Source organism: Lissotriton helveticus, chromosome 7 (assembly GCF_964261635.1).
Source record: "Lissotriton helveticus chromosome 7, aLisHel1.1, whole genome shotgun sequence".
Lineage (NCBI taxonomy): Eukaryota > Metazoa > Chordata > Amphibia > Caudata > Salamandridae > Lissotriton > Lissotriton helveticus.
The window spans coordinates 589233969-589260428 of NC_136068.1; the positions used below are offsets into that span (position 1 = coordinate 589233969).

The following is a 26460-nucleotide window of genomic DNA, read 5'->3' on the forward strand; positions in this document are numbered from 1 at the left end:
CAGCACGGGGATTGCGCTCGTGAAGGTCAAAGATGCAAAGGCCTGTATCCAGCGTCACAGCTGATTTTCGACGGTATATTTGGGAAGAAGGCACACCTGCCCAGCCTCCACAACGCTCAGGATTGTTTTTGGGCTGATGAATGAGTCACTGAATTAAAGCTTCAACTAGGGCACATGCTGTATTGATATCTGTAAGTGCTTCCTGTTGAGGTTTAATTTTTGTGCCAGGACCGTCGTGCCAGAATGAACCCTGCCCTTCATATTTATTCAAGAAGACACCACCGTTTTGTGCCTGTTGTAACTAATTTATGATGGCGCCGGCAAGCTGCCAGCGCCATCCTAAAATAGTTACTAAATTAGCTTCAACAGGAAGCTCTAATTGGTAAAATAAAGCAGGCGCTCGAGCCCCTGCTTTATCTTATCTATTAGAGCTTCCTGCTGAAGCTAATTAAGTAACTTTAGGATGGCGCTGGCAGCTTGCCGGCGCCATCGTAAATTAGTTACAGACCAGCAAGGCTTGAACTTTTGACCGAGGAATCCGCCGCTCGCGAATTGCGAATTTTCGGTAAATTCGCGAGAGTTCGCGGATCGCGGATTTACCGAAAATCCGCAAAATCCGCGATCGGAGCGGATTTTGCGCTCATGCTTACTGAGCATACCCAGCCCACTTGGGGTGAAAATTGCAAAAAACACAGTTGATGGACAGAATGTAGAACAATGTCATGCATTTACCCCAGTACAAGGATCTGTGCCTAAATCCATCGTTTGTTTGCACTCCACACCACCCTGGGTTAGACACTGGCTATATGCAAATCAGCTCTGACCCTGTGCCTCATGGGAACAGTCCAGTCCGAACTACCAAGCCAAGTCTTTCCCAGACCGGAATCAAGCATCCAAGGACCGGTTTCTGGCTATCAGCCTTCATCAGCCTGGATAGCTTGTCTCCAGTGGTGTGGAGAGCCTGGGACTCACGTCTGAGCATACCCAGCCCACTCGGGGTGAAAATTGCAAAAAACACAGTTGATGGACAGAATGTAGAACAATGTCATACATTCACCCCAGTACAAGGATCTGGGCCTAAATCCATCGTTTTTTTGCACTCCACACCACCCTGGTTTAGACACTGGCTATATGCAAATCAGCTCTGACCCTGTGCCTCATGGGAACAGTCCAGTCCGAACTACCAAGCCAAGTCTTTCCCAGACCGGAATCAAGCATCCAAGGACCGGTTTCTGGCTATCAGCCTTCATCAGCCTGGATAGCTTGACTCCAGTGGTGTGGAGAGCCTGGGACTCACGTCTGAGCATACCCAGCCCACTCGGGGTGAAAATTGCAAAAAACACAGTTGATGGACAGAATGTAGAACAATGTCATGCATTTACCCCAGTACAAGGATCAGGGCCTAAATCCATCGTTTGTTTGCACTCCACACCACCCTGGGTTAGACACTGGCTATATGCAAATCAGCTCTGACCCTGTGCCTCATGGGAACAGTCCAGTCCGAACTACCAAGCCAAGTCTTTCCCAGACCGGAATCAAGCATCCAAGGACCGGTTTCTGGCTATCAGCCTTCATCAGCCTGGATAGCTTGACTCCAGTGGTGTGGAGAGCCTGGGACTCGCGTCTGAGCATACCCAGCCCACTCGGGGTGAAAATTGCAAAAAACACAGTTGATGGACAGAATGTAGAACAATGTCATGCATTTACCCCAGTACAAGGATCTGGGCCTAAATCCATCGTTTGTTTGCACTCCACACCACCCTGGGTTAGACACTGGCTATATGCAAATCAGCTCTGACCCTGTGCCTCATGGGAACAGTCCAGTCCGAACTACCAAGCCAAGTCTTTCCCAGACCGGAATCAAGCATCCAAGGACCGGGTTCTGGCTATCAGCCTTCATCAGCCTGGATAGCTTGACTCCAGTGGTGTGGAGAGCCTGGGACTCACGTCTGAGCATATCCAGCCCACTCGGGGTGAAAATTGCAAAAAACACAGTTGATGGACAGACATTGTTCTACATTCTTTCCATCAACTGTTATTTTTGCATTTGTCACCCCGAGTGGGATGGGTATGCTCAGACGTGAGTCCCATGTTCTCCACACCACTGGAGTCAAGCTATCCTGGCTGAAGACGGCTGATAGCCTGAAACCGGCCCTAGGATGCTTGATTCCGGTCCAGGAAAGACATGGCTTGGCAGTTCGGGCTGGACTGTTCCCATGAGGCACAGGGTCAAGGCTGATTTGCATTTGGCCATGTCTTAACTGGAGTGGTGTGGAGTGCAAAAAAACGATGGATTTAGGCCCAGATCTCTGTACTGGGGTGAATGTATGACATTGTTCTACATTCTTTCCATCAACTGTTATTTTTGCATTTGTCACCCCGAGTGGGATGGGTATGCTCAGACGTGAGTCCCATGCTCTCCACACAACTGGAGTCAAGCTATCCTGGCTGAAGACGGCTGATAGCCAGAAACCGGTCCTAGGATGCTTGATTCCGGTCCAGGAAAGACATGGCTTGGCAGTTCGGGCTGGACTGTTCCCATGAGGCACAGGGTCAAGCCTGATTTGCATATGGCCATGCCTGAACTGGGGTGGTGTGGAGTGCAAAAAAAATGATGGATTTAGGCCCAGATCTCTGTACTGGGGTGAATGTATGACATTGTTCTACATTCTTTCCATCAACTGTTATTTTTTGCATCATTCCCTTTTGTGGCATATCCGCCTCTTTTTGTAAAAGAGACCAAAACTAAGCCTCAGCCAATCAGAGGAGCCTCACCCCATAGAACCCTCCTGAAGGAACCTCAGAGCCTCAGATTTTTTACCGCACATTGTGTTTAAGGAGTCTCCTTTGAGCCCTGCTAATTTTCTACTCTTTTGAGAGATTTTCTTCAACTTTTTAGGATTGTTTAGAGTTTCTTCTGAAATGTCTGACAAGGAGAAGAAGGCCCTTTTTAAGTCATGTTTCACCTGTGGCAAGAAAAGGTTATATGTAGAGGACAAGCATTAGGACTGTATATATTGCCTGTATCCTGATCATAAGGCTGCGGACTGCAAGATCTGCCGCACCTTCTCTGCAAAGACCCTCCGGGACTGTGAGGGTCGCATCCTCATTTGGTTTCAAAAATTGAAGTCCAGAAAAGAGGCAGTGTCAAGTGACATTGAGGACTCTTCTTCAGCTACATCATCCAGAAGGTCAGTCAAAAGGGGTAGGGTTTCCCCTTCACCTTCTGTGGAGCGTCCAGTTAAGGCCTCAAAAAAGACCCCCATGAGTCTGAGCGCCAAAGTCCTGTCAAATCGCTTCACCACGGTGTAAAGGAGAGGGAGGGACCATCTACACCTTCAGCAGTGGTGGAGACTGCTTCAACGTTCAAAAAACCGTCTTCTCAGTCTTCTGAGAAGTCTGGGAAAAGCTGCAGCAGAAGACTCCGTCGACGAAGGCGTCTAAATCGAAGGTGACTAAAGTGGTGCCATCGACGGGCTCGTCGACGACACAATCGTTGTCGACAGGATCGTCGGCGATGGTGACGCCGACGACGATGTCGACGGGAATTTTGACGACGGTAGCGACGACAAGGATTTCGTCGTTGATGGTGACTATGACGGTGTCGTCAACGAGTGCTTCAACGATGACGACCATGACGATGACGACGTCAGGATTGTCGACGGTCTCTTCGACGACAGTGTCGACGATGCCCCTCTTGTCGACGGCAGTCAGTCCATCGACGGTGGCTCTTCCATCGACAACGGCTCCTCCATCGACGACGGTTATACCTATTTCCTTGAAAAGGATAACTCCGGACATGACGTCTCCAAGGAGGGTTACCCCCTTGCCTCCCGCTTTGTTACTAGAAGAAGAAGAGGAAGATTCTGACGAAGAGGATCAGGACTCTTTTGGGTATGCCCACAGTCCATCTCAGCTGCTGATTAAAAGTCAGGACACTGATTCTGTGGGTGGAGTTTCTTCATGAATGTACTTACCAACATTCTTACCAACGTCAAGAATCCGCAGGCCAAGAAATGGTGTCTGTTCCTTCCTCACTTTTAGCGGATCTCCATGGTATGCTGCAGGACTATAAAAACAGGTCCTCTCAAGTTACGACTCAGGCAGAGTCTGTCCCGGCAGTTCAAACTACGACTGCCCCTACAACGCCATTGATGATTTCTCCAGTGTTGCCAACTCAGGTGTTCTCTCAGCCTCCAACACCTGCTTTGAATATTCCTTTAACACTACCGGACGTACAGGATGACTCCTCGGATGAGGATCAGAATATTGATAACAGGCCTAATCAAGGCTTAGAATGGGATGAGTATGTGATCCCGGATCCCGCATCGCCTAACCCAGTTCCGGTGGATTCTCCCCCAGCGGATGACGGGGGTTTCCATAAGCTGACAGAAAAAGCATCAAGCCGGTTCAAGCTGCCTATGCCTTCCGTACAGACGGAGTGTTTTCTCTATGACTTTAAAGAGCCCTATAGGAAGGTGACCCGATCTATGCCCATTGTGGAGCATGTGTGAGATGAGGGTCTTAAGGCTATGAAAAACCCGGCTACTGTTATTCCAGTCCTGCCACGCCTGGAAAAGAAATATAAGGCGCCTGAAGATGGTCCAGCGTCCTTGACTGGACAACCTAAACCGGACTCTGTGATATCATAGGCGGCACAGAGGAAGTCCCGCAACCCTTCGGCACCCCTTACAACTCCTCCTGATACGGAGGGCAGGGGTCTTGATAACGCAGGAAAGAGGTTCTCGTCAAGTGCTAGCCTTTTGGTGCGAGCGGCGAATGCTCTGGCAATATTGGGCCGGTATGATCGCCAATTGTGGTGTGACCTTTCACCTTATTTGGATCAACTTCCACAGGAGGCAAAAGGTGAGGCCAAGAAAATTCTGCAAGAAGGGGAAGCGACGTTGGCTGAGGTGATAGATTGTGCCATGGACATCTCCACTACAGCTTTTAAATCTTTGGCTGGAGCTGCAGTACTTCGTCGCCAGGGATGGCTCAGAGCGACGTGGTTCAGGCCAGAGGTCCAGAATAAGATCTTGGACCTCCCCTTCGACGGAGAGGCATTATTCGGAAAACACATAGGTGATGCCCTCCAAGAGATAAAGAAGGATACAGAGACGGCTAGGTCTCTTGGTACGCTTCAGTACTGGAAAGCTCCTTTCAGGGGTGCCAGGGGCAGGAGTACCACGTCATACAGAGGCTCATACCAGCAGCAAAGGTACTCGTCGTATGGATCAACTTCGCAACAGTATCGTAAGCCCTATCATCAAAAACAAGGTCAAGCCTCGACTTTCTCTAGATCGAATACCAGAGGGAAACAGAACCTCCAGGGACGTGATACGTCAAAGAGGCAACAGCGGCCTTCTGGCTCTGCCTGCTGTGTCCACCTCCATGACAACATCTGTAGGAGGCAGGGTGTCACAATACCTCCACAACTGGTCTCAGATAACATCAGACCGTTGGGTGCTCAACATAATTCGAAGGGGCCATACCTTGGAATTCACTCAAATCTCACCTTCCAAGCCCCCTGCTGCCATCCCATCAAAACATCTGCGTCTCTTGCAGCTTGAAGTTCATCAGATGCTCCTGAAGGGAGCTGTGGAGCTGGTGCCCTTATCTCAAAGAGGGAAAGGATTCTATTCCAGGTTCTTCCTGGTGAAGAAGACGCTGGAGAAATGGCGCCTTATTTTAGACCTCGGGGAGCTAAACACCTATCTCATTTCCCAATCCTTTCGGATGGTTTCCCTTCAGGATATATTACGTCTCGTCAATCCGGGGGATTTCATGGACACTCTTGATCTCGAGATGCGTATTTTCACATACCCATTCACCCTACACACAGGAGGTTTCTACGATTTACAGTAGCCAAGAGCCACTTTCAATTCAGGGTTTTATCCTTCGGACTTCGCTCTGCCCCAAGAATCTTTACCATGGTGCTGGCACCGGTGGCAGCTTTCCTACGGAAACATCACTTTCAGGTCTTCCCATACCAGGACGATTGGTTGCTGAAGGCCCCGTCCAGGGAGGCTGCGCGGGAAGCAGTCAACGCATTTACGAACCTATTTCAGAATTTGGGTCTTACTCTCAACAAGGAAAAACCATCTCTGATTCCATCCAGGACAGCGCGTTTCCTGGGGGCCATCTTGGACTCAAATCTCAGCAAGGCTTTCCCATCTTTAGAAAGGCAGGAAAAACTGCGAACCATGGCGCTGCTCTTGAGAAGAAGGTGTCTTTCAGTACGCCGTTACAAATCCCTTCTTGGGGTGATCTCCTCATGCATCCCTCTAATCCCTCACTGCAGATTGCGGATGCGGCCTCTTCAAGAGCAGCTAGACAAACAGTGGAGGCAGGTTCACGGCTCATTCGACGACAAGGTGACGATTAATTTTGCAATGAAAAGAGCGGCCTTGTGGTGGACAAAACAGGAAAACCTTTCCCAAGGTCTATCCTTCGTAGGCCATCCGTCTCCTCAAGTGGTGACAACGGATGCGTCACTGGACGGCTGGGGTGTGGTGCTTCAGAATCTTCATGTCAGCAGGCATTGGTTGCCCCAGCACCATCTTCTTCACATCAACCTGACAGACCATGGGCTAGGCTTTCAGTGGAGAATTTTACTTGCAGCCTAGAAGCCTCACGTCCATCTCTTCCACAGGATCCTATCTTGGCTGAAGCAGATCTCTGCAGGTGGATCTCGAACACTTTAGACGCTGTCCTTCCTATAAGATCGGCAGGCATAAGGGAGAAAAGACTTCACACCGCTCCATGGTATACATCTGAGCTAAGGGCCATGCGGAGGGCGTGCAAAAAATTGGAGCGCTCCTGGAGGAAGGACTGGGAGGAAGCCAGTAAAACGGAATATCGAACGGCAATGAGGAGGTATAAAAACGCCAACCGGTTGGCTAAAACTCAGTTTTTCGAGGAGAGAATTAACAATGCCTCTAACTCCTCAAGAGAAACCTTCCTGGTGGTCAAAGAACTCCTGAAAGTTCCAACACCATCTGCCCCTACGGAGAACTTGGAGGCCAAATGTAAGAATCTGGCGGAACACTTTCATACGAAGATTGAAAAAATTCTTATTTCACTTCCCCCGCCCAAGATTGGACCCGGGCGTTGGGAGGAGGAGGGATGTCCCCAGACAACGTTGGAATCCTTTGGGCCAGTCACCAGGGACGAAGTCCAAAAAAGCCCTATGCTCTATTAAGAGTGGCTCCCCCCGGGATGTTGCCCCCATGAGAATTCTCAAACAGGTGGCCCCCTCCATTGTGGAACCCATCACCAAAGTCATCAATGCCTCGTTAAGCACTGGCATTGTCCCACCTAATTGGAAGAGTGCAATAGTGAAAGCCCTTCTGAAAAAACCCTCTCTGGACCCTTTAGACATGGCCAATTATAGGCCAATTTCGCTCCTTCCAGGGCTGAGTAAAATCTCAGAAAAATTGGTTAACTCTAGGTTATCCAATTTTGTCGAGACCAATGGAGTGCTAAAAAGCTCCCAAACTGGCTTTCGTCCGGGCCAAGGCACTGACACCGCCTTGTTGGCAGTCATGGAGGAGGCACGCTGCATTCTAGACTCGGGGGGATCAGTGGCAGTGATCCTCCTGGACCTGAGTGCAGCATTCGACACTGTGAACCACCAAGTGTTACTCCAGAGACTATCAGATGCCAGAGTGAGAGGAACAGCGCTAAACTGGCTTAGGTCATTTCTTAGCGAAAGATCTTTTCAGGTATGGGAAGGGAGCGCACGATCGGCATCCACCCACCTCCATTGCGGTGTGCCTCAGGGCTCCTCCCTGAGTCCTACACTATTCAACGTGTATATGGCTCCCTTGGAGGAGGTGGTGGCTCCATTCAACATCAAGATCGTGAGCTATGCCGACGACACCCAACTGGTGTTCGCCCTCTCCCAATCCTTGGAGAATTCCCAGATACTCCAAGCCTGCCTCTCACAGGTCCACTCCTGGATGGGGGACTCAGCACTCAAACTGAACGGGTCCAAAACGGAGATCATGGTGATGGGACCTAAAAACCCCTCCCTTTCCAGCTTAGCCTGGCCTAGTTGTTTAGGGTGTCTCCCTGAACCTAAGGATGAGATCAAGAGCCTGGGCATCTGGATGGAACGAGATCTCTCCCTCAGAGCCCAGGCATCCAAATTAGCGGGTGTCTGTTTTGGTCTCCTTAGATCAGTACGTAAGATACTGCCCCTCATCCCTTTTCTATCGAGAAAGCTCTTGATCCAGGGTCTAATTATGTTCAGGTTGGACTTTAACAACGCGATCTACCTTGGGGCCCCCGAGAGCACTTTGAACAGACTCCAACAAGTTCAAAATGCGGCAGCACGAACGCTCTACAACATCCCCATGTCCCGCTCTGCTAAACCAGCACTGAGGGCACTACACTGGCTGCCAATACGGGAAAGAGTGAAATTTAAATCCCTATGCCTCGCACACAAAATCTTGCAAGGCAAAGGCCCCCCCGTCCTTCAGAAGATGGTGATCCCGTACAAAGCGAGCAGAACGTTACGTTCAGACCAGCAACATCTGACGGTCGTCCCCAGGGTAAAAAAGGCCCGATCGGGAGGTAGGAGATTTTCGGTCAATGTTTCCATTCTTTGGAACGCCCTTCCTCTAGGTCTTCGCGCGGAACCATGTCTCCTGCGCTTTCGAAAACAACTTAAGACCCTCCTCTTCTGTTAATTTTTCTTCGTTTTCTGCTATCTCTGATGTCGGTAGTTGGCAAAAGCGCAGGGATGCTCCAGGGTAACCTGGCGCTATACAAAACCGATTTAATAATAATAATAATAATCAACCTCCTAGAACTCAGGGCTATCAGGCTAGCACTTCAAGCATTTCTTACTTGACTGCAGGGGTCGGAGGTTCTCATCCGAACGGACAACACCACGGCCATGCACTACATAAACAAGGAAGGGGGTACCAGGTCTCTTCTGTTGTCTCAGGAGGCCCAGAACATTTGGGAATGGGCTATTCTTCACGGAATATCACTGCAGGCAGAACATCTACCAGGAGTCCTAAACGAAAAGGCAGACAGACTCAACAGGCTAGCGTCAGTCAGTCATGAATGGGAACTGAACCAAGTGGTCTTGGAAGAGATTTTTCAACAGTGGGGCAAACCCTCAATAGATCTATTTGCCACCCCGACCAACAATAAATGCCAGTCTTATGCAAGCAGGCTTCACCATTGAGGGTCATTAGGGAATACGCTTTCGATAGCTTTTGTGTACGCCTTTCCCCCCATTCCAATGATCCAGAGGCTTATCAGGAAGATCAAAACGGAACCGTGCAAGATGATTTTGATAGCTCCTGCTTGGCCGAGACAGTTCTGGTTCACAGAAGTTCACCTTCTGCCACTTGTCCCTCCTCCTCCTTTGCGGACGATTCCGGATCTTCTCACGATGTCCCACGGACAGATTTGGCACCCGGATCCAGAGTCATTACACCTGACTGCATGGCTCCTGAGCAGCGAGAATTCATGAACCTTCCCATCTCAAATTAAATAAGAGAAGTTCTATCTCAAGCTAGAGCTCCTTCCACTAATAAAACTTACCATTTCAAATGGGAAAGATTTTGCATTTGGTGCCGGAAGGAAAGTAATGACTCTTTCTCTTCTCAGCCTCATCAGCTTCTACCTTATCGTTTGTCTTTGGCTAAGACAGGATTGGCTAATTCATCTATAAAATTTCACTTGGCAGCGATTTCTTGCTACAGACACTCGGCATTTGGACCTTCTCTCTGGTCTTCAAGAATAATTAAACAATTTCTCAAGGGCTTGTTTCGAGTCTACACCCCAGTGAGGTCTCCGCCTCCTACATGGCATTTGAATTTAGTTCTCGCACAGCTCATGAAGAATCCCTTCGAACCAATTCATCGTACAGATATTACATTTCTTTCATGGAAGTTGGCTCTCCTGCTTGCCCTCACATCGGTGAGACGCATTGGGGAATTGCAAGCTCTCACAATACAGGAACCTTTTCTCCAATTCAAGAGAAATACTGTGATTTTGAGGACTAACCCGAGGTTCATACCTAAAGTGCCTTCAGACTTTCACCTAAATGAACCAGTGATTCTCAAGTCTTTCTTTTCTCAACCTTCCACACCAGCGGAGAGGTCACTTCATTCTCTGGATGTGCAGCGGTGCTTGAAATTTTATTTGGATCACACCAAAGGGTTTCGTAAATCTTCACAATTATTCATTGCTTTTGGTGGTCCTCGCAAGGGCCTTCCACTTTCAAAGCAAAGTATTGCAAGATGGATTTCCAGCGCTATTCTATATTGCCACTCAACAGCGGGTAAGCCGCTGGACAGCAGGATAAGCGCATACTCCAAAAGATCCGTGGCTTCATCTACAGCTCTCTTCGCGGGAGTACACATCAGAAACATTTGCAGAGCTGCGACTTGGAGCAGCGTGTACATCTTTACGAAGCATTACTGCTTGGAATCTTTGACACAGGAAGACACAGCTGTGGGCCAGGCAGTCCTGAGGAACCTCTTCCACTAATTGGTGAGCTTTCCCTACTATCCCTCTTTCCTTTTTTATGCACATTTTGTGTTTACTGTCAATACAAATTGTTATTTCAGTATATAATTTACTTCTGATTTCATGATGTTACAGAGGCAATCATCTTTCTTTTTATGTCACAAAATGTGCTTTATTTCTTACTGCTAGATACTCTGATACAAGCTATGGGAATCTATGAAAGTTCCAATACTGGGGCAAGAAAACAAGGTACTTACCTGTAACTTTGGTTCCCAGTATTGGTAACTTTCATAGATTCCCATGCACCCACCCTCCTTCCCTGGGAAAGCTCAGCCTACAGTGGATCTGGTTACTGTTACACACCGGCTACGAAAATCTGAGGCTCTGAGGTTCCTTCAGGAGGGTTCTATGAGGTGGGGCTCCTCTGATTGGCTGAGGCTTAGTTTTGGTCTCTTTTAGAAAAAGAGGCAGATATGCTACAAAAGGGAATGAGGCCTAGGCCTTTTTTCTTTCTCTTTTGTACCTACTGCTATGTTTGTTACCGAGACTCCCATTCCGACGACGGGGAATGATACAAGCTATGGGAATCTGTGAAAGTTACCAATACTGGGTAACCAAATTTACAGGTAAGTAACTTGTTTTCTTCCATATGTTTGCATAATACAGTTCTGGCTCAGGGAAAGGCGGCACAACAGTTACAAGGTACAAGATCAGGAGGAAACCTGTCCATCAAACAATCACAGTCTCCAGTGTTCACCTCTAAGCAGTGTGTATGTATATATGTGTGTCTATATATATGTGTGTGTGTGTGGGTGTGTGTGTGTGTGTGTGTATATATATATATATATATATATATATATATATATATATATATACACACTGTAAACAGATTGCTCAAGTATTCAAGTCTATAGTATCGCAATTACAAACACAATTTCAAATGCATGATTGTTACAATTTTAGTAAAATACCTGATTATTGCAATTTCAATAAAATGCCTAAATGCATATTGTTAAAAATACATATAATTAAAATCTGTGATGTCATATTTATTACATGATAAGACGTGAGAATACTTGTTATTACCCCTAGCTCCATGTTGTGAAGCCATATATCTATCTAAAGTATCGAAAGAGAGAACCTCTTTATTTTCGGAGGCCCTCTTAGGGCTTGGCAAAAGGAACTCATAGAGACACTCTCAATGTGAGCCTAAAAAGCATTTTTCTTCTAGGGGATCCTCATCAGTCATAAGCACTTGAATATTTCCGCCCATGCGCGGGGACCGCAGAAAATATATAAATTGTATATATGTAGGAGGATGGATATCTGACTATGGTTAACCCAGATTTTTTGCCTAGTGTTTAGCTGGTTTTCGACTTAGTTGGCCTGGGATCCTGCTAATCAGGGCCCCAGGCTATCTGCTCTCTCTTTAAATGGACTCCATGTACCCTAGGTACATCACCAATGTGGTACTGGACACCTTGTCAACCCTTGTACAGTGCACTATAGGTGCCCAGGGCATAGGTGCATCCAAGGCCTACCAGGGGCTGCAGCATATCTTTTGCCACCCCTGGCTGGTACTTAAATCAACACAACTGGCTGTTTAAACAGCTGGGGCAAGGTGGTGTACTCACCCCTTGCTTAGATATAGTATACCTATGTCTAAACCTATATCTGGACACATATACACCTATAAGTCACTCCTATGGCAGGCCTTTACAATCCTTGGTTTTATGTGAGATGGTGCTCTAGCATGAGCTGAGCCTGTCTGCAGTGTTCGGAACCATTTCCTTTCTGCTGTTCCAGTGATAATGCCATACCATATACTCTTAAGTGCATTATAATCCTCGCGGTTAATGCTAACTTTGGTTTGGCTTTATCAAAACATGTCGTGTTTGGTGTTTGGAATACTACCCCCTCGCCAGTTCTGGCGATGGGGGTAGCATTCCACCCTTCTAGAGGGAGAAGACATGTTACTTTACTGAAACCGCGGTTAATCCTAACCAGAGCCCCAGCATCACAAAATGGATGCTGCTGCCACAGACACGAGTCTGGCCTCCTGCTGCTGACCGAAACTAGGCAGAGGACGCTTGATCAAAGGATCTCCTGTCACAGGGAGGTGTCACACAACCCCAGACAGGAGATAGTGGATTGTAGCAGGGAGGGTTGAAAGAAACTAGACACTGCCTGGGGCGCACAAGGTGTACCTGGGCAGATTCCAGTCAAACCGGTTCTGGGGCCATCCTGCCCCAGTCCTGGCGCGAAACTGGACAAAGGGAAAGGGGTGTAACGACCCCCTTCCTGGGTCCCTCCCATAGGAGGGACCTAGCAGGTAATCCAGCCCCCAGATTTGGAATATAGGTGGGAGCAGTGCCAATGCACATCAGATTATCCTGACTGAAACTTATGAAACGAAACTCTGGACTCTTCGACATCCTACTCGACGTAGAAGACTGAAGAATCTCCCTTGTGGTCAAGGAGTGACCACTCTGTGCAAACAGGCACCATCCAGCACCTCGACGTTTGCTTTGTTGTAGTTCCCGCCGGAACTCAAGCGACAGAGATCGACAAGACCCAGCGTGCCTGCCTTCTAACAGCCCGATCCACAGTCTATGCAGAGCTGAGACCCGTGGAGGCGACCTGAAGCGTGGGAGCGGCCATCTTGGAAAAACCACGAAGCGCTGACCGTGCAGCATCCGAGGCTCCCTCGAAGCTGTGCATTGGAGTTTGAGAAGCTCCAGCCCCGAGCAGCTTTTGCACAGAAGCTCACCCCTGCACACTTGACGAGTTCTGCGTGGGGCCCTTTTGCATTTTCCTGCTCGACGTGTTGGTCCGGTCGCTTGCCCGTTGGCTAGTGGCCCCAGAACCGACGAACCTAAGAATTTACACAGCTGGTCTGGTTGCTCCAGACTGGCCCTCCCTCCCCTGAAAAGGAGCACCCGCTCTGACCTTGCTGGTCCGAGTATTAAGCAATCTTCGAATCCTGCGTGGGTTGCCTTTGCCAAGGCTTGTTGACTCCGATCCGGAAGCCGACACCGCCGACAGCGAGAGCCTTCGTGGGACAGCTCGTGATTCACTCCCGGACATCCTCGGTGCCCCAGAGTCCACGTGGCAGCGGAGACAAGCTTCACGACATCGACCTGATTGCGCCCGACATTGCCCGGTTCCTTCCTGGTTCCTTCCTGGTCACTGGCTAGTGACCCAGACTCTGCCCCCTCTACTTTCAGGTACTCTACAACTTCGATCCACCCTTGGATCGCACCGGACACTTCTCTTCTGGACGCCTGCAGCATCTTCATCTCCGGGCACCCTAGATCTTCGTGACGAAACCCGACACATCTTTGCACCCGTGCACCCGCTTCCGGTTGGAGAGGTAACTTTAGAACGCCGGTGCTCCTGTAGTGGTTTACACCTCTAGTGTCCAAGTCTAAAGTTTTGTCCTTCTAGACCAGTCGGAAGACTCTTAAAACTGTAACTCGATGACTTTTACGCACCATTGACTTTACATTGGTGCATGCGTGTGCTTTCTGCACTGCACCCGAAGCCCGCGGGCTACTCCCGTCCTAACTGCTGTTAGTCCAGTGTAGTCCCAGCGATTCCCAAGGCCCTAGGCCTTACCCCCGATCGATTAGTGATTCTTATACCACTTTTTTGATATATGGTTTGAGTGGCCACCGGCCTCATCCATAACTGTGCAACTTGTATATGTTATATTGTGCTTTTGTTTAAACGCTTGTGCTTCATTGCTCATAAAGAGTAGTGGGGATTATTCTGAGAATAAATACATATATTTTTATAATATATAACTTGTGTGGTGTCCTTTCATTTGATATTACAGGATTGCATATGGTAAAACAGCTGGCTTCACATGTCCTCTTGAGTTAAGCCTTTAAGGCTGCTTAGTCCATGCTACCCCTAGGATAGCTTGTCTATAAGGTTGACTTACAACCACCACCATAAGGGATTGTTTGGACTGATACAAGGTGCCCACAGAACTGTGGACATCATATACCAGGCCAACTTCTCACATATGAGAACATATATATCCATATATATATGTAGATACACATATAAAAAGGTTGTTTTTTTTAACTATCAATGCAGCCTTCCAGACACAACCGGCTAAGCATGGTGTAGAATCTTGTTTTTGCACATATACAAACAAACCAGGAAGACCAAAAGACACTTGAACTACTTTAATTGAACAGCAGAAATGTAGTTCTGCAAAGAGAAAGGTAGGCATGGTTATCTCATAGGCTGCATTGTAACTTCAATAGCATAAAAAATGAAAGCAAATGTAGAGAATCTCAAAACTGGCACCCTTCTTTAAGGAAGCCATGACCCCTAGCTTCCCATCATGCCTCAGGGGTGACAGTTAGGTCAGTTGTTCTTTCCGGCTCCTTCAGTCAGGACCCTGGTTAATCAGCTCCACAGATTTTTGACTTTGTCAGAAATTATCTACTTTTTTTACTTAAAACCATTTACTTCGACATTAAACACCTGTTGGAGTATTCCTTTACTTTTTATCAGGCAGTTTGGCATCTTTTCTCTTTCAGATATGCCTTCTCTGTTTGATCCTTGCCCTTCTTGTGACAAAAAGGCCAAAACAGACTCTCATTCTGCCTTTATTCTTTGCCTTCCGGATTCTCATGTTCCTGAGACTTGTCAACACTGCCAGTCTTTATGAAAACGCACTCTCAAGGACAGAGAGTGGATTTGCCTTTATGGCCTCTCTTAAAAAGGTAAAGCCTCTACCTCTAGAGGCAGGTCTCCTGTGAGACAGAAGAAGAAGAGACCCAGATCATCTTCCAGAGGCAATATTCCGGTCTGTTCTTCATCGGCGTTGGGCTTGGCTGTGAATATGTCTCTACCGGCGAAGAAACTGTCGATGACAATCCCATTGATGGTGGGCTCGCTGTCAAGAGAACATTAGTCGTCAACGAAGACTTCCAAACGCAGAGGTACATCATCAGCGGCCAATCCTCTGCCACGTCAACCCGGTGATGGTCGGCGTCGAGGAGTCACTCTCCGTTGGTGCATGATCACCCTACTTTGAGACATCGTTCTACGTTGGTTCGACGTTGAGGCGCAGCCCAACGTTGCCGTCAACCAGGCGGCGGTCAACGTCGAGGCCTAGGTCATCAACGACATCAAAAAAGGGTTCGACATCGAAGCAGGCTCCTCCGTTGCAGCCATCAAGACGGCGTATAACGTCGAGGCCCAGACCTTCTACGATGTCGAGAAGGGATACAATGTCGAGGCTGACTCCTCCATTGCAGCCCACGAGATGCTCAACATCGAAACCGAGATCGACGATGTTGAGAGGTTGGATTTCAAGAAGGATTTCACCATCACCTTCTCCTCGTACGACTTCGAGGCTTGGTACTCCGTTGGGTTACTCCTCTTCCGACATCGATACACAAGTCTCCGTCAACCGGTAAATGTGTATTGCTGTATGGAAAATGGATGCTCACATGTGCAACAGACTATAGACATATGGCGTCCACCCTCGTGCAACACCGAACACCGCAGAGGAATAAAAGGATTGCCAGCTTCCGCCCACTTGTCTACACCACACCAGTTAGTTAGTTTCATTTTTGTTCTACAAGGCGGGTGGTGGGCATAGGGGATGTTACAGTTATTTGGGAATGTCTTCGCTGTAAAGGGAACAGGGAAGGTACAGGGGAAAAAGGGAAAAATCAACCAGCAGCAGGAAAACAGACACATTTTTCCAGACATCAGCAGACACATAGACTAAACAATATAATTTATAGCTAACAATCCGAAATAGGTTCGTACAAAGTCACTCCGGATCTGGAACATTAGGGGACTCCAAAACCCACAGAAAATACGCAAAGAGTTGGCCTACCTAGATAGACACATAATAGATGTGGCCTATATCCAAGAAACTCACCTGACAGATCATAGTGAGAGTAAAATAGGAACCAGATGGACAATTTATCGTATGGCATCTTCCTACTCTAATTATGCCAGAGGAGTAATGATATTGATGAAAAATAACATCCACTTTACATTTATTAACTCTATTAAAGATTACCACGGACGATATGTTATTGTACAAGGCAACTTCTTGGGCACAGTCCTTTCGATCATCACAGTATACAGACCAAATTATGTTGATCCAAATTTCTATGCACTAATCTGGGCTAAATTACGAGATCTACAATCCACAGCTATTATATGGGAAGGGGATTTTAATACATATCTGGACCTGATCCTAGATACATCGACTGGCAATGACAGACATGGCAAATACTCTGCCAAGATCCTGATGGATGGTATGGAAGAATGGGCAATGATGGATATATGGAGATCAAGACACCCAGGGCGTAATTAACGCACATGCACGTCACTAGCTCATAACACATGGTCTAGAATAGATTATTGGTTGACTTCTCAGGAAGTCGGCACATGGACAACTAAGGTGAAACATTTACCCAAAACATTGTCAGACTACGCCCCAGTACGCCTCACCTTGGCCATCCCCATGCACACCCCACGACAATTCACATGGCGATTACAACAATATGCACTCTTAGACCAGATATTTCGTAGTGAACTACACCAAGCAATTGTAGATTCCGGATCGGTGAGTAGCACAAGGACGCTATGGGAGGCATTTAAGGTCACCATAAGGGGACAACCCATTAGAAAACATGCAGGAATACTTAGAGATATCCAACAGCAATTAAAAATGGCAGAAGTAGAAATCAAACGTCTCGAGACAGAAAATGTAGCTACACAAAATATCGCATTGCTGCCAGACATTAGGCAAAAGACAGACACGTTTCACAAATTTGCAGATGATGAGATTAAATATCTCTTGCGCAGACACAGCACCGAATTACGGAGAGGGTGACCGTCCAGGGCGTGCGCTATAACATAAAATTAAACCGGCACATACAACAACGTATATATCACAAATGCACAAAATCCAACATTAAATGACACCCCTTCTATACTAGACTGCTTTACAAAATATTACGCACAACTATATACGACGCAGTCAACAGTCTCCCCACCCGAAATCTGTAGTTACCTGGATGACATTGCACTAGCATGGCTATCGGACGAACACCGTGAGTATTTTAGTCACCAAATCACAGAAGATGAGATGAAAGAGGCCATCTGAAAGAAACACGTTAGTGTTAGATTCCTTACCTTAGAATATCTCCAGGCGTCAGACTGGATCTGGAAAGTTTTCGTCAGCAGTACCCTTGCGCGTCGGTAGGTGTCGTGATCGCCGGGACGATGTCGACGGAGTACTTAGATGCCGCCCTCGCACGCTGACGTCAGTTCTTCTTTTTTCTGCGCCAGCAAGCGCCGATCCCGGAAGAGCAGTACCCTTAGTCATTTTTTGACTAACTTTTTTATCTATTTTGGATCTCTTTTTCGAGTCGACTTCGACTCCTGGCGCCGTAGGAATGCCTGGCTTCAAGCCGTGCGACGCCTGTCACCGCCGGATGTCGGTGACCAACCCCCACCATCGGTGTCTCTACTGCCTCGGGGCCGACCACGACGACAAGTCGTGCCCCGACTGCCGGGCCTTGACGCCGAAAGCTAGGCGGGAGCAGTCCCGCAAGCTACTCAAGCTCCGGCAGTCGGCTCCGCGCCGCTTGAGGTCCCAGTCGAGGAGGAAGTCGAAGGACCGGTCGCGGAGCCGCAGTTGTCGCTCGACGAGTCATCGTCATCACTCGTCGGGCTCCAAGTCCTCCGGTAAGTCGTGGCATTCTAAGAAAAAGTCAAAGAGACGTCATCGCTCTTCTGACTCCCCTCGCCGCTCGCACGACGCTGCCGAGGGATCGGGCAACACAGCCCACACGGCTCCGTCGGAGCCGCAAGCGCTGCCTCCAGGCCCATACCCTCAGGTCCCTGGCCTGCGAGTGACGCCGGAGGAGATTTGTGACTTCCTCATTGCCATGAGGACTCACTTCCCTCCGTTGAGGCCTGCTGGCACGCCTTCGGGCCCGCAGACCCGACTGGGGCCCTCAGCGGGCCGGTGGCTCCGGCCCCGGCGCCATCGGCGACTTCGGTCCCGACGCCGTCGGCCCCCATGGAATCCATGCCCGGATCCCGGTCAACGCCAGTTGACCTTACGACTCCTCCACTGACGCCGACCCCGACGGAGTCGCTCCCGGCGCCGTCCTCGGACGACATCGACCCCGGTTTCAGTCCGGGTCCGGTGTCGGTCCGGCGCCACTCGGCGCCGTGTCCGGCGTCGTTGGGTGAGGCCTTCACCTACGACCTGGCTCTGTCATTCCGGCCTGTATACCAGGACACGGTTGAAGGGGAGGACTGGGAGGGGTCTGAGGACCCTCTGTCACAACAGTGCCAGTTGAGCCAAGACTAGGCAGATGAGCTAGGGGAGGCCAGTGGTTTGAACCCTTCGCCCGACACTGGATTCATCTCTCCTCCCTCCGTGGCTACGGAGGAGAATGCTACCTATGGTGTGGTGTTGCGCAGGGCGGCCAAGGCCTTGGCTCTTGAGCTCCCTGCTGCGGCCGTGAGGACTAACCTCCTCACTGAAGTGCTTCAGCCGCCAGTAAGCTCCTTGGAGCCTCTGCTGCCGTTGATTGAGGCACTCACGGACGTTTTGATGAGCACCTGGTCCAAGCCCTCCACAGTGCCCCCTGTGGATCGGAACATGGCTCGACGCCACCGCCTGGCTCTGGGCAACCCTAGCTTTCTGTCCGTGCACCCCACCCGAGAGCCTGGTCATCCAGGTGTCTACGTCACAGACCGCATTCCCGACCACTCCCCCGGATCGAAAATCCAAAAGGCTTGAGCAGTTTGGCAAGAAACTGTTCTCCTCTCTAAGTTTGGGATTGCGGTCTATCAACACCGCTTGCCTTTTGGGCTGTTTTACCCACTCCTGTGGGACACGGTTGCGGACGTGCTGCCCCAGTGCCCAGAGGAGGCCCGGGCCCGGTTCGCCCAAGCCCTTGCGGAGGGGCGGGATGCGGCACGTTATTCTATCAAGTGTGGACTGGATACCACGGACTCGCTGGGAAGGGCGATTTCCACGACGTTGGCGCTTCGCCACCACGGCTGGCCGAGGTCCGGCAACTATTCGGGCGATATTCAGGCCACGCTCATGGACATGCCCTTTGATGGCCGTCGCCTCTTTGGCGACAAAGCAGACAGTGCGCTTGAGTATTTCAAGGACTCCAGGGCTACGGCCAAGTCCTTGGGCCTGTCTGGCCAGCGCCAGCAAACTTCTGCTTTTTGTCCCTTTCATAGCCAAGGAAGGGGCACCCCCTCACGTCCCTCAAGCCACAGGCCGCAGAACCAGCCTCAACGTGGCCGCGGAAGTGGTAACCGCTGTGGCGGTGCCGGGGGACAACGGCGTGGCTATTCCAAATCCGCATCTGCAGCATCTGCCTCAAAGCCTTCCTAGTCCGAGCTTTCAAGCCCATTCGATGCCAGTGGGGGGCAGGGTCCGCCATCACCTCCTCCACTGGCGTTCCATCACATTGGATTGGTGGGTGCTGCAAATCGTCCGAAGGGGCTACTCCCTCCCCTTCGAGGCGACCCCTCCAGCCATGCCTCCGCAGTGCCACCGCATGTCGGGGGATCACTTGCAACTACTGCAGGAGGAAGTTATGGCCCTCTTGGCCAAGGGGACCATCGAGAGCGTTCCTGGGCCAGAAGTAGGACATGGTTGCTATTCCCACTACTTTCTGGTACCCAAGAAGGGCAAAGGAGGCCTACGCCCTATCTTGGACCTCCGGAGCGTCAACGGCTTCCTCCGGAAGGAGAAGTTCAAGATGCTGACTTTAGCTCAGGTCCTAGATGCCCTGGACCCTGGAGACTGGATGGTAGCGTTGGAATTGCAGGACGCGTATTTCCACATCCCCGTCCTGCCGGCCCACAGGCGCTACCTGCGGTTCAAGGTAGGCCACGAGCACTTTCAATTTACCGTGCTCCCCTTTGGCCCTACCAGCGCCCCACGGGTGTTCACGAAAGTGATGACGGTGGTCGCAGCTCATCCGCGCAGAATAGGGCTCTCAGTCTTCCCCTATCTCGACGATTGGTTGTTGAAGGCGGGCTCACCCCAGACAGTCGTCTCCCACCTCCAGACTACGACCAACCTCCTGCACTCGCTGAGGTTCTCCATCAACGTGCCGAAGTCACACCTGTGCCCTTCTCAGAAGCTCCTTTTCATCGGAGCGGTTCTGGAGTCGGCGCAGTTTCGGGTTTATCCTCCGAACAGTGGGTTCGGGATATTCAGGCTCTGATTCCGATCTTTCAACCTTTATCCCGAGTTTCGGTCAGATTGACGCTGCGGCTCCTGGGGCTGATGGCCTCCAGCATCCTTCTGGTGCATCACGCCAGGTGGCGGATGTGGGCTCTGCAGTGGGACCTGAAGTTTCAGTGGGCACAGCATCAGGGCAACCTGTCCAACCACGTCCTGATCTCGGAGGGCACTGCAAGTCAGTTGCAGTGGTGGCTCACGGACCGCGATTGGGTCAGCAGCAGATCCCTCTCCCTACCCCAACCGTAGCGCATAGTAGTGACGGATGCGTCCCTCCTGGGATGGGGGGCCACATGGGAGAGGTGGAGATCAGAGGCCTCTGGTCTCCGGCGGAGTCCCGGCTCCATATCAACCTTCTGGAGCTGTGGCCGATCCGACTTGCACTGAAGGCATTCCTTCCCTCTGTCCGGGGAAGTGTAGTGCAGGTGTTCACGGACAACACCACCGCCATGTGGTACTGCAATCAACAGGGTGGGGTGGGGTCGTGGACCCTTTGTCAGGAGGCTCTGCACCTCTGGCAATGGCTGGAACACCAGGGCGTCACCCTGGTGGTTCAACGCCTGGCAAGTTCCCTGAATGCCAGGGCGGACGAACTCAGCTGCCGGTGCATGATGGATCACGAATGGCGTCTGAACTCGGACGTGGCGCAAGGTCTCTTTCAGCAGTGGGGAGAGCCTTGGTTAGATCTATTCGTCACCGAAGAGAACTAGCAATGTCATCAGTTCTGCGTGTTGGAATTTCCAAGGCTTTTCGTCGCGAGTGGAGCTGCGGTCTGTTATACGCCTTTCCGCCTATACCACTTCTGCCCAGAGTGCTGAAGAAGATCAAGCGAGACCGGGCCGAAGTCATCCTTGTGGCTCCGGACTGGGATCGAAGATAATGGTATCCCGAGCTACTCAGCATGTCAGTCGATCCCCCGATTCAACTGCCTCTTCAGGAGGACCTTCTGTCGCAGCAGCAGGGGACGGTCCTCCACCCGGACCTGTCCAGTCTCCACCTACTTGCGTGAAGATTGAGCGGCGGCAGTTGAGGCCATTTGACTTGCCTCCTGAAGTCTGTGATGTGATTCTGGCAGCCAGGCATCCCTCCACAAAAACGGTATACGCCTGCAAGTGGAACAAATTTGTGGTATGGTGCACAGCAAAGGTTGTGGATCCACTCTCTGCCCACTTTTCAGAGGTTCTCCTCTTCCTTCTTTCTCTCCCAGCAGGGCTCTGCTCTGGGCACTATCAAGGGCTACCTCTCGGCCATTTCAGCCTTCTTAAGGCTTCCTGGTCAGCCTTCCCTTTTCAAGTCCCCTGTTGTAAATAGATTATTGAAAGCCATCACACATATGTTTCCTCCTGTTCCCTTCGTGATGCCTCAGTGGGACTTGTATCTTGTACTAACGTATCAGATGTGCGCTCCCTTTGAGCCACTTCATAACTGTCCTCTTCGTCTTCTGACTCTTAAGACTGCATTCCTGGTTGCTATCACCTCTGCCAGGAGAGTGAGTGAGCGCCATGCTCTATCTTCTAAACCTCCTTTCCTCTCTGTCCATCCAGACTCGTCCTTTCCTGCCCTAGGTGGTCACAGCCTTTCATATCGGACAGTCCAACACCTTGCCCACCTTCTTTCCGCCTCAGCATCCCTCGAAATACGAAGAGAGACTCCACCCTCTGGACCCAAAGGGTGCGCTCTCCTTCTATCTAGATCGCACACGCCAGTTCCGGGTGGACGACCAGCTCTTTGTTGGTTACGTGGGCGCTACGAAGGGACGGGCGGTGCACAAGCGGACCATCTTTCAGTGGGTCGTCTTGTGCATCAAGGTTTGCTACTCTTTGGCGAAAAAGGAGCCTCCTATGGGCCTAGGCGCCCATTCCACTCGGGCCACGGCGGCTACTACTGCCCTGGGTCGGGGAGTCCCCTTGCAGGACATCTGTCAGGCAGCTACGTGGGCCTCGCTGCACACGTTTGCTAGGCACTACTGCCTGGACAGCCAAGTCCGGAGAGATGGCTTTTTCGGCCGTTCCGTTCTCCAGGACTTTCTGGTGTGATCTTGGTTAGCAGACTCACCACCGGGGTTGGTATTGCTGGGGTATCTATTCTAAGGTAAGGAATCTAACACTGACGTGTTTCTTTCAGATGCACAAGTTACTTACCTTTGGTAACGATATATTTGTAAGAAACATTAGTTAGTGTTAGATTCCTTACCACCCCACCCATCCTCCCCGTTCTGCGAACCGATATCTAGGGTTAAGGACATCCCTTTCAGGGCCCTAGTTTCATGGCACCATTGTCGATTTCTATCATGGCTCTGCGTTCCTGGCACGGAAAGCTATGTACAGCACTGACGTCAGCGAGTGAGGGCGGCGTCTAAGTACTCCGACAACGTCATCCCGGCGATCGCGACGCCGACGATGGACGCGGAGCCGCAGACAATGCCTACCGACGCGCAAGGGTACTGCTGACGAAAACTTTCCGGATCCAGTCTGATGCCTGGAGATATTCTAAGGTAAGGAATCTAACACTAACTAATGTTTCTTACAGATATATCGTTACCGAAGGTAAGTAACTTGTGCATTAACTCACTTCCCAATAATAAGGCCCCTGGCCTGGAGGGCCTCCCAGGTGAATTTTATAAACAATTTCGAGATCTACTGATACCCCACCTGGCGGATATGTACGTGGAGGCCTATGAGGAGGGAATACTTCCGACGTCATTAAGGGAAGTCTTGTTGATAGCTCTCCCCAAACCAGATAAAGACATAGCAAAATGCGACTCGTATCGCCCCTTATCCTTAATAAATATTGATGTAAAAATGTTGGCAAAAATAATAGCAAAAAGAATACAACCATTATTGCGTAAATTAGTACTACCGGACTAAGCAGGCTTCATGCCGACAAGGTCCACTACACAAAACATACGTACAATCTTTGCAATGTACCATCACTTAGACCGGGATGTACCAGCAGCTTCTGCCCTGCTAGACGCGGCAAAAGCATTTGACTCGGTGGAATGGGTATTTATGCTTACAAGTGCTGCTCAGGATGGGATTCCCCGAGCCATTTATACGCTGGATAATTCTACTGTACAATGAACCCAAGGCTAGAGTTAGAATAAACGGGACCACCTCCAATATGATCGACATAAGCCGTGGAACAAGACAGGGATGCCCACTTTCACCAATTTTATTTGTACTGACTCTAGAACCCCTAGCCAGCAAAATTCGCCAAAACACTTCAGCTTTACAATTTAGTTTGCGACCTATCGGCATCTCAATATATGCAGATGACATGGTGTAATTACATGCTATCCTGACTCCAACCTAAACCCACTCATTAGAGAATATATCTGTTTTGAGAACTACTCAGGTCTCCGAATAAATTGCGACAAATCTGTAGTAATTCCTCTCACAGCGGGCACGACACAACCAAGTCTGGAATACCCATTGAAATGGCACACAGATCCAGTAAAATATTTTGGCATATTGATTCATAGTAACCCCGAAATAGTGATTAGAGAGAACTACGGGAGAGCACTGACAAAACTTGAAGAACAGGTGGATAAATGGACCAAGATGCCACTCTCATTAGCTGATAGAATCGCCTTGCAAATGGTAGTGCTGCCTAGATTCCTATATCTGTTCTGGAATATCCCGATTTGGCTAACACAGACGTTTTTCTCCAAATTGAGGTTCGCACTACAACGCTTGACGTGGGCAGGAAAGCAGGCCCGTAAGCTGGAAAGTCTTAACAAAACCATATCACCAAGGAGGCTTTGGACCTCCGGATCTCCAATTATATTTTTATTGTGCACAAGCACAACATGCACATTACTGGGTACACCTACATGCACACATCCCACATATAGCAGTGGAACATGACAGCGTACACCCAACTCCATTGACAACCTATATAGATCAGAAAAGTTTCACACCGAGAGAAACGATTCACACAGTATATTGCACCTCACGAGCGCTTCATACATTAGTTTACCACGCGCAAAAGCTCCCATTATATGCACCAGCAATGCCCTTAGCTAATCATCCTAAACTCTCAGTTACACAGGAAAAGAAAATGCTTACATTGCTAGGAGAAATGGGGCTAACTGACTTGGGCAAGGTGTTTCCACACAACCGATTCTTCTCACGAGATAACCCATCTCTATGTGCACATCAGACGCCATTAAAGATGTTTGCTTACTTGAGGCTGCGAATGGCGGTGAGGGAACTGTATATATTGTTTCCAGAAGAGCCTACACTACTGACTGCGTTACAAATTTTACTAACAGCACCTACGTACCAAAGCCTAGTAACACGTCTTTATTACGCATCACAGGATGAACGGAGATGTGGACCTAACATATCGCTACAAAGGTGGGAATCGATAACAGGTGAAACCATAGATGAACAAGACTGGGATTACAGCTGTGCTCAATTACAATTACTCACATCAAATTGCAATCCACGCACAATCCATTTTAAATTTCTACACCAAACATATTACACTCCGGTCAAATTACACAACTATGGCCTTAGAAAAGACGACAATTGCACACAATGTAATGCACCCTAGGCAGACTTCTTACATATGGTTTGGGCATGCCCCCAGCTTTACAAGTACTGGCAAGACATCACTGATGCGCTAATGACTATGCTAGCAGAACAAATTCCAAACACGCCAATAGTCTGCCTACTGGGAATCCGCAAACTCAGATTAGTCAGGAGACGGACATTTTTGGCTGTGGCACTATTACTTGCTAAACGTCGCATAGCTATGCGATGGGGCAGCAAAAGACCCCCCAGATTTAAAAGTTGGCTTACTGAGATGGCCTATTGCAAAAAGACACTGGAAGCCTATGCAGAGGAAATACCACAGGCTTCTAGGCCTCATGACTTCTGGGAACCGCTAGTACAATACCTACACACAATGCAAGTAGGACCCTGAATTAATAAGGAGAGTACTCAGGAGGCTTAACGGACAGGAGAGATAATTGTACAATAGAACACACTAGATTAAGAGTACCTCTAAGTAGCACTCAATAGTAATAACAAGCTCACCAGATTATTGTGAAGTTCTTATGATGCGTAGCTGAAGTCTGTATTAGAACACAACATCTGATGATAAGATTTGTAACCAAATGTGGAATGATAATATATGTTTGTAATGTACTGCTGCTGATTGGCAAAAAAAAATTGAAAAAATTAAATAAAAAAGTCTCTGTCAACGGGACATCGGTCGGCGTCGAAGCCGACGGAATCTACTCGGCCGACGCTGACGCCGAGGTCTCTTTCAACGGACTTACAGGTCTTAGCGGCATTAAGCCGCTCAACGTCGAGACACTCGCAATTATCGACGTCGTCACATTATTCGACCTCAGGGAGACACCATTCCACATCAAGAGGCCTCTCGGAGTCTTCAGTGTCGGCTGCAGGATATCCATAAGTCATCTCGACGTCGAGAAGCACGTCTTCTCCGTCTCCAGAATGGCGGGTGCAGAAATCCACCCTGCAGCTCACGGTTCCGCCTACGCAACGAGGAGAAGACTACAGATCTCCCTCTGTTCATCTCTCTCCCAGGAGGCTTCTCCCAGTCCATTACAGGCAGAAAGCGCTTTTAGCACAGGTGCAGCAGCCATTGGACTATTCAAGTCCTCTGAATAGATCTCCTCTGGCTCGGCTGGGGCAGGCAGTTGACCGATCACCCACCAC

General features: G+C 49.4%; 1 protein-coding gene across 3 annotated transcripts in view; it reads left to right on the forward strand.

The window, feature by feature from the left end:
* LOC144768795 (rab11 family-interacting protein 1-like) overlaps positions 1-26460 on the forward strand; it is a 490744-nt gene that overhangs the window by 368858 nt on the left and 95426 nt on the right. The window lies entirely within an intron of this gene.